Genomic DNA, 9,893 nt, shown 5'->3' with positions numbered 1-9,893 from the left:
CTGCACTCCCTCTCCCCCCACAAAGCTCCAAGAAAAATGAAGTAAAAAAACCCACTATGTTTCAAACTGCATTCAGACTCCATCAGTCTTTCTCTGGAGGTGGATAGCATTTTTCATCATAAGTCCTTTGGAATTGTTCTGTAATCCCCAAATCTAATGGCCTTTTCTTGAGCCTCATCCTTCTTGACTTTTGTGCAGCCTTTGATTTTGTTGACTACCACCTTCTCCTTAACATTCTCTTTTCTATAGGTTTTTATGACACAGCTTTTTCTTGATTCTTCTCATACCTGTCTGACTCACTCCTTCTCCATCAAAATTGTATCCTAAGGTTTCTTCTCTTTCCTCTCTATATGTTTCTATGGATTCAGTCATCATCTCTATGCTGATGATTGGGTAGTTAGGAGGTACAATAGAACACCAGGCATGGAGTCAGGAAGACCTGAGTTCAAATCATCCTCAGACACTTACTAGTTGTATGACTCTGGCCAAGTTACTCAACCCTGTTTGCCTCAGTTTCTTCACCTGTAAAATGAGCTGCAGAAGGAAATGGCAAACCACTCCAGTATCTCTGCCAAGAAAACCTCAAATGGGGTCACGGAGAGTCAGACACGACTGAAAAACGACTGAACAAAAAATGCTGGTGATTCCCACATCCCATTTATCCAGCCCTAACCTCTCTCCTAATCTCCCATCTGGGGACTCAGACTGCCAAATGAAGCAAGGCCTGGAGCAGATGTTCTGTCTGATTAAAAGGATAGTCAGTAGACTTCTAGAAAAGGCAGCAGTCATTCCAAGGAACTTCAAAGACAACTTATGTCAGATTAATGTCATTTTCTTATAGGATTACTAGGCTGAATAATGGATTACTTGTCAGAGATGTTTCTTATCTAGTTATAGGTTGTGCCAGAGAGCTTCTGGGCCCCTTTCCAACTCTGTGATAGTAAAAATCCCAAAAGTCCTGTCCTAAATTACCTCAAGCTTACTTATCTGGGTATCTTTGTGTCTCTCCCAGTAGGGAATGTTTTGCAACTTGCCTTGCAGGGAGTAGAATCTTATTAAATGTTTGTCATTGAATTGAATTAAGATTAACTGGGTCAGATGCGATATTCTCATATGTGGATATTCTGCTGTTTGACAAACTTGAAACACCAGTCTTGTTGTTCCAATGAGCAGAAATGAACCAAAGGCTCCAAAAAGGAAGTGAAAACATGTTTGCATCTGGCAGGGGAAATGATAAATCACCAGATGCTGGAAGGGCGTATAAGTAAAATGAGTCATCACGCTAGCATGGAGGACAGTTCTTCATGCTCTGAGCACCTCCAAGAATCGTGGGTTCCTAACTTCACATCAATTCAGGAGGCGCTTTGGGAAATTTATGACATAACAGAGAGATTTTTATCTCAACGATAGAAGACTGGAATATGGCAGTCTGGTGCTCATATTCTTCAATTTTACTGAGCCAAAGGAACACAGAATCAGGAGAGGGAGGAAACCTCAGAGACCATTTAGTTGAAGTCACCTTCTCAACTGCCCCTTCCACTGTCCTGGTGTTGTTTTTTTTTTTTCTTCCTGATAGAGAAATTGAGGCCCAGAAAGAACATTGTGATTTTTCTCAGTGCCCCACAGATATTACATGGCAAAGTCTTTGCTGGATGATTTTACTTCCTATACTGTCCCAATTTCACCATGTAGAGACCGGGTTAAGTGAAAATGATAATTACACCTAGCATTCACACAGAGCATTAAAATTTAGAAGGCATTTTAAGTATGTTTATCTTGTTTGATCCTCACAACAACTCTGTGAGGTAGGTGCTATTTGAATTGTGTCCGTTTCGCAGATGAGGAAACTGAGGCTGATAGAAGTTTAGTGACTTGCCCAGGGTGACACAGTTAAGGAGGTACCTGAGGCAGGGTTCGAATTCAGGTGTTCCTGACTTCAAGTTGAGTGCTCTATCCACTGTACCACGTAGCTGCCTATTTTAATACAGTGTTTCTGTCGGAGATGCCAGTAGCACGAGGCACTTAAGGTATTTTTTGAGGGGGAGCATTTTCTTACCTCATGTCCCTTCCTGTACAAGTGGGGAAATCCTTCCATGGGATAGTCTTGTAGGCAATCATCAGCTTCCACCTAAGCATGTTCTGTTTATGCCAAAACCAAGTTTCACTTAAAGAAAAGGATAATAACTAACATTTACATAGAATTTGAGTTCTACAGAGTGATTTACATATACCATCTCGTCTGATCATCATAACTGTGAAGTGGAACTATTATTACTCCCGTTTTATAAATGAGGAAACTGAGACTGAGAGTTAAGTGACTTTCCTGGGGTCACACATCTTGTAAGTGTCTGAGGTGGGGTTTGAACTCAGTTCTTCTTGATTCCAGGTCCAGCGCTCCAGCCACTGCCTAACCTAGGTGACTCAAGCGACTCCAGTCTATTGACATTGTGTAATAGGGGATGGATATGACCAGTAACTTGAACGGATGCTTCCAGAGCGTCTGTGGTTTGCTCATAGCCCAGCTTCTCATTGGACAGTGCTCCTTGGTCCAGTGGTCCCAGCAGCTTAGTCCCTGCGCATGGTGATTTAGTCCATGGATGCTCTCAGGAGAACAGAGGCAAGGAACCCAGAGAAGGAACAGACCCAGACAGAAAAGAAGCAGACAGGAGCAGCATGACCAGGGGCTGTGAGAAAAGCTACCTATCCTGAGGCCAGAAGAGAAGATGTTCCACCAGCAGGCGCAAGTTGATGGAGAAAAATGCAGACAAGACTTACGTGCATCGAAGCCATGGCAGCCAGTGCCCCCTTCCCAAAGCAGGCTGAGAGGGAGGGGAGCTGCCTGGACCACGCAGCTCAGACTGACTCTTACCTGGCAGCAGCTGTGGAGATGGGCAGACGAGTTTGGGCTGCTCATCAATCTCATCTGCTGTGTTGAGGACACAGGAACGGCAAATGGGAGGATGGTCTTGTAGCCTCTTGTCTGAGTGGGAGGCGGCAGTTTGGGGGGAGGGGGTGGTGAGGATGCTAACCGCCCGATTCAAGTCTGTTACTACTTTGCAATTATGTTTCATTAAATACTTTCTGTTTTGAAATGATATATCTGTTGGCATAGCCTGGGAGATTTGTGGAATGGGGGCTTGGGAACAGCGAGTTTTAACAGATGAAAGACTCCGACAGAACTTTGGGAATGGCTGTAGTTTTTAGGAGGCCTTCAGTTGCTCTAATCATGTGTTCTATAACATCAAATGTCCCGTCTCCCATGGAAGAGAAAGGTGTGTGAGTTCCCAGAGCAAATGCAGGTGAGGAAAGAGAGGCAGAGCCTCAAACAGGATTCTAGTAAGTGTAAACAAAGCCAAGACTAGGTTGGGAACCTCAGTTACCTTGGAGCTCTGAAATCCCAGGGAGAGAGAGAGATCAGGGAGCTGGTAAAAGAGGGTTTCAGTTAGGGAAGTGGGTATGAGATCTGGGGTCATTCAACAAGAGTGTTGATTTGATTCAATCTATCTTTCCAAAGCATTGAACTGTTAGGGCAGCTAGTTGCATCCATTCTTCACTCTTTACTGATTTCCTGAGGCTCAGATGTGCCATAATATCTCCTGATTTCTCAACAACTCTTACTGGATTCATTGGCCCTACTGTACCCTATTGGACCATAGGCTTAGAATCAAATGTATTATAGAACTGGGAAGTAGTCTTATGCCGTGGGTACATTCTAAGGTCAGTACGTAAAACCCTCTGGAGTAAAAATTTACCCCTAAAAATCCCTTACGTGCTAATCAAGTATGATATCTTTAAACAGTCAGAGCTGGAATGGTGGTGGTGATGATGGGAGGGTGAATCTTTAAAAACAGGCAGTCTATATCAGCAGAAACATCTGAGATGGTTGCTATGGAAATATTTGAACGTAAATTTTATTTTTAATTACATCCAGCTCAACTATTGATCAGGATATGAGAAGAAACTGAGACTTCTTTTTTAAAACTACATTTTAATTTTTATCTTTTGTTTTTGTATTGTCTAGATTTCTCTGTGTGTTCCTTTCCCCTCCCACGTAGTCACACCTTATAACAAGGACATTTTTAAAGAAAAGAGAAAGAGGGAGAAGAGAAAAAACTCAGCATTTTTAAAAGCAATTTCAGCAAAAAATGTTCAGTTATTTTTTATAGCACAGCAAGATTCTAATACAGGAATGTACCACAATTTGTTTAGCCATTCCACAATCTGTAGGCATCTCATCTACTTTGTTTGTGGTAGTTCTTTGTTACCACAAAAAGTGCTGCTATAAATGTTTTGGTGTATGTAGAGCCTTGACAAAAGTCAATAGCCTTTTTGGGGTATATATCTAACAGTGGAATCTCTGAGTCAAAGAATATAGACATTTTAACCGCTTTGTTGGCCTTCCAAATTGTTGCACTAATTCAGAGCTCCACCAACAATGCATCATTGTGCCTTTCTTTCCACAGTCCCTCCAACATTGACTCTTCCCATCTCTTGGTCACCTTCACCAATTTGCTAGGTATGAGATGAGATCTCAGGGTCATCTTGATTTTAATTTCCTTGCTATTAGTGTTTGGAGCATTCTTTCATATAAGAACCAAGACTTCTTAAAAACTTTCATTAAAGAAATATTTATTAATACCTTTTGTCTTTACATCACTCGCATTTCCAAATATATCCCTCCCTCTTCTTCCTACCCTTGTAACAAAGCATAAAAAAGAAAGAGAAGAAAAAGCAGTTCAGCAAAACTAAGCAAAACATCACTGGAGTCTGACAGTTGGGATGTAATGGAACTGGGAGTTCTATTCAAATAGAAGAAGAATAAAAGAATATTGAATATTCATTCAATAATCTTCACACCTGAGTACAATTATATTAGAGAAGGTTCACTGAGAGCAATTATCCTAGGGGGTGTTCACACTATCCCAGAACAATTTCTTCCCGATTTATCATGAGACAAGAGAAGACCCAAAGGGAATACAACAGGGACCTTTTAGCTGCCCAGGAATGTAAGGAAGGGCAAAGAAGGGAGCCCTTCTCATTAAATCTACCAACCTATGAAGATAAGATTCTACAATCACCTTCAGCACAGAGAGATGAGGGGCATAGGGAAACAGATTATGGATGAGTGAATGGGGTAGGTGACCTTTAATAATGGTAGCTCAGCCTCAGGGTGAATTTTCAAGTTAAATCAGTCAGTCCCCCAAGGAAGATGGGGATGTGGACTTTGGATGTCCAGTGAAGACTGGGCAATTCCTGATGGGGAGAAAGGTGGGTGTGGAAGGGCCAAAGGCAAGGTGCCTGGCCTGGAATGTGAAGCATGAGTTGATGCTGCTTAGATATAATGGGGGTGGGAGTGGTGGATGGCAGATATGATTGCCCCCTTGTGCTCCTCTGAATTTTCAGCAGCAGTTTCTGACTGACTTCTGACAGAAAGTACATTTCTCATCTTACTAGGCCCCATTACTAGGCCATTAAGGAGCCCAACTGTTCTCTTTGGGTCTTCTTCTAAAGAGGCCAGAGGCATGGTAGATGGCGAAGAACCCAAGAGTTCTTCTTCTGATCTCATTGGGAATTGCAAGTGCAAACGTAGCCATACTAACATCCAGGTACCCCTCCCAAACCTTAGCAGGAAGCATTTGGGTTTCTTTGGGGTGCCTCTCCACTCTGGACAATCTTGGGGATAATTGGGTTAGGGATTGGAAAGCTGAGCCATCAAAGTACCTTTTGGTTTGCTTCCTCTCTTTCCACTTGATGGCCTTACTTCTACGTGCCGTTAATCAGTAGGTATTTATTAAATAACTACTTGTGCCAGGTACTGTGCTAAGCATTGGGGATATAAAGAAAAAAATCCCAAGAAAATGGTCCCTGCTATTAAGGAGCTTATATTCTGGGGGTGGAGCAATTATTACTCTTATTTATGCTTAGCTATTCTTTCTCGATGAGGAGCTTAGCATAGGTGCCTGTCTTGCTAACCACAGCTGAATTTTAAAATTTCTATGCTTGGAAAATCAGTGTACTTTTAGGAAACCTGTCTAACTATGGCTGATTATACATTCTGAGCTTAGATTCCTGAACAGGTTTTATTGGGAGTTCCTCATGGGGTTAACTATCTGTTTATACTCACTGTATGTCAGCGTGGTTTGGTTGTCTCATGGATGAATGAAAAAGGCCTGGAAATGAAGATTCTTCTTTGGAAGATAAAAGTCAATGGAAAAAAAAAAACCGAACTGATGATGGGGTTGGATGACACTAATCACAGTAGAGAAGGGATAACCAATGGGTTAGCAGAACGGTATAGTGGGGAAAGTGACGGAGCTGCAATCAGAGGATCTGGGTTTAAATCCTACTTCAGACACTTACTACTGGTGTGACCATGGCAAGTTAGCTCCCCTTTCTGGATCCCAATTTCCTCACCTATAAAATGAGAGGATTGGACCAGATGACTTTGAAGGGCTTTCCCCAGCTCTTTAATGTATGATTTCATGATCAAATCTGGAAAGAAACCCAGTACCATTCAATGACTTTGGCCTCCCACCTTAGGATGACATTTGTATTTCATTCTTTCTCCAAGGGGATTCAAATAGTTTTAATAAGCCTTTTGCAACATCCCAAAAATATACCCTTTGGGAGCCAGAACAATATAGAATAGCATATTCTGAGCTCCATTTACTGCCTTTGTCAAGTCTAAGCCTTTTTTGATCTCCGATCTGGGGCTGTCAATCCCCCAAATATCCTCTCTTCCTTGTCCCTGAGGAATGGTTGAGATTACCCCTAAGTTTATGCAAGACTGTTTATTCCAGAAATTACTCTTCTTGCCTTTTCAGACACACAGCAGATCAGACCCATTCTGCATAGTTTGATGTTTTCATTGTTCTAAATTAATTTTATTTTTTCAGATGAAGTTATTTATTTATTTTTGTATTGATCTTTTTATTTTTTTAAATAGTATTTTATTTTTTCCCAATTACATGTCAAGACAATTTTTACCATTCATTTTTTATAAGATTTTGAGTTCCAGATTTCTCTCCCTCTCTTCCTTCCCCTCTTCCTAAAATGGTAGGCAATTTGATATAGGTTATACATGTGCTACCATATAAATCCTATTTCTGTATTAGTCAGAGTTGTGAAAGAAGAAACAGATCAAAGGGGAAAAAATGAAAAAGAATAAAGTCAGTGAAGAAAGTATGCTTTGGTCTGCATTCAGAGTCCATCAGTTCTCTATCTGGATGTGGATAGCATTTTCCTTCATGTGTCCCTTGGCTCTTGGCTCTTGTATTGCTGAGAAGAGCTGAGTCATTCATTGTTGATCATCACACACTGTTGCTGATTCCATGGACAATATTTTCCTGGTTCTGAGCATTTCACTTTACATCAGTTCATATGTCTTTACAGGATTTTTTGAAATGTGCCTGTTCATGTTTTTTTATTGCGCAATAGAATTCTATTACATTTGTATACCAAGGCTTGTTCAGCCATTCCCCAATTGATGGGCATCTCTTCAATTTTCAATATTTTGCCACCATTAAAAATATTTTTGTACATTAGGTTCTTTTCCCTTTTTTATGATTGCTTTGGGATGCAGACCTTGTAGTGGTATTGCTGGGTCAAAGCGTATGCACAGTTTTATAGCTGTTTGGACATAGTTCCAAATTGCTTTCCAAGAGTTGGATGGGTTCACAACTACACCAACAATGCATTAGTGTCCCAATTTTCCCACATCCTCTCCAACATTTCTCATTTTCCTTTTTCTGTCATATTAGCCAATCTGGCAGGTGTGAGGTGGTACCTCAGAGTTGTTTCAATTTGCATTTCTCTAATTAAAAGAGCACTTCTTTGTATGTCTATAGATAGCTTTGATTTCTTTGTCTGAAAAGTGTTCATGTCTTTTGACCATTTATCAATTGGAGAATGGCTTGTATTCTTACAAATTTGGCTCAGTTCTCTATATACTTGAGAAATGAGGAGGATTCTTATTGTGGTCCACTCTGCTGCCCGCTTCTGTTTTATGGGAGAGCACATTCCATTCACACGCACAGTTACAATTGCTAAACGTATATTTCCTTCCATCCTATTTTTCCTCCTGTTTGTCCTCTCTCCTTTCACCCTTTCCTCCCTCACCAGTGTTTTGCTTCTGTCTACCACCTCCCCTGGTCTGCCCTTTCTTCTGTCAGTCCCTACCCCCTACTCTACTTAATTTTCTCCCCTCCTACTTCCTTCTAGGGCAAGATAGTTTTCTATATTCAACTGATTGTGTATATTATTCTCTCTTTGAGCTACTACTGATGAGAGTAAGGTGCAAGCAATGCCCATTGCCCACTTTCCTATCTTTCCCTCTACTGTGATAGGTTTTTTTGTGCCTCTTCATGTGAAATAATTTACCCCATTCTACTTCTCCTTTCCTTCTGCACCCAGTATATTATTCTCTCTCATCTCTTATGTTGTTCCCTTAAGTTCACCTTATATCTGTACCCTCTGCTTACAATTTTTAAGAATTACAAGTTTCATCTTCCCATGTAGGGATGTAAACAGTTCAGCTCCATTGAATTCCTTATGTTTTCTTTCCCTTTTTCCCTTTTTCCCTTTTTAGGCTTCTCTTAAGACTGGATATTGGAAATCAATATTTTTTTGTTCGATACTGGTCTTTTCCTTATGAAATCTTGAAATCCTTCTATTTCATTCAATAACCATTTTTTTTCCCCTTGAAGTATTATGCTTATTTTCGTCAGGTTGGTGATTCTTAATTGTAGTCCTAGCTCCTTCACCTTTCAGAGTATCATGTTCCAAGACCTCCAATCCTTTGATGTTGCACCTGCTAAGTCCTGTGTAATCCTGATTATGGCTCCCTGATATTTGATTTTTTTTCTGGTCATTTACAGTATTTTTCCTTGACCTGATAGTTCTGAAATTTGTCACCAAAGTAAGATTCTATAGTCTGACTCTTTTTGCACTGATCGCTCATGTTTCCAGTCAATTACTTGAGTTTTAAACTCTTTGTTAAGGTAGGGGTCTGCTTCCAGTGTGGAGAATGTACTGTTCCAAGCTTGGGGGTTTTGTGCAGCTGTTTTCAGAGATACTTCTAGGGACCTATAAATTTTCAGTTCTTCCAAGGCGGTATGATCAAAGGGGAGGTGTCTAATCCTTTCTTGGCCTATGGTCTGGTCTATGAGTGACCACAAGCACTCTTTTCTGCCTTGGAGTTGTGAGGAGGATTTCTTCTCCACCACCTCTAGGAGCTCCGCCACACCAGCACTCCTCCTCGCCCCAAGACTTCCACCCAGGATTGCAACTTGGATTCAAGCATGGGCAAAGCAAGAGAATCCTGCCTCAGCACCAGCAAAGAGAATCCTGCAATCCCCCTCTGATCAGCCACTCAATCTCCCTTCCATCTGTGGGCCAGAAGCTCTGGAAGCAGCCGCCACCCTGGGGCTGCACTGAGACTGGGGCTGGGGCTGAGCTCCTCTCTCACCAAGGTCTGACAGACCTTTCCTACTGACCTTCTAAGTTGTCTTTGGCATTTGTGGGTTGAGAAGTCTGGAAACCACCATAGCTGCAGGTGATTCAGTCCCCTGAGGCCTGGTATTTGTCTGCATGCCTACACTGAACTGCACTCCTCTTCTAGCCTGATGCAATAGACCTTTCCAATTAACCATCCAGGTTGTCTTGGGCTGGAAATTTGTTTCACTCTATCTTCTTGTGGGTTCTGCTGCTCAAGAATTTGTTTAGAGCCATTTTTATAGATATTTGATGGGGTTTGGGGTAGAGCTGAAGTGAGTCACTGCTTTTACTCCGCCATCTTGGCTCCGCCCCCCATTTCTTTTAAATTTGAGCTCTGCTTCTGGGGTGGAAGGGGCAGCATTCAGGCTTCTTGTGCCAGGGGTTGCGGGCCCTGGTTA

Source organism: Vombatus ursinus, unplaced genomic scaffold (assembly GCF_900497805.2).
Source record: "Vombatus ursinus unplaced genomic scaffold, bare-nosed wombat genome assembly UNPS02014799.1, whole genome shotgun sequence".
NCBI lineage: Eukaryota > Metazoa > Chordata > Mammalia > Diprotodontia > Vombatidae > Vombatus > Vombatus ursinus.
This window is presented reverse-complemented; position numbering follows the sequence as displayed.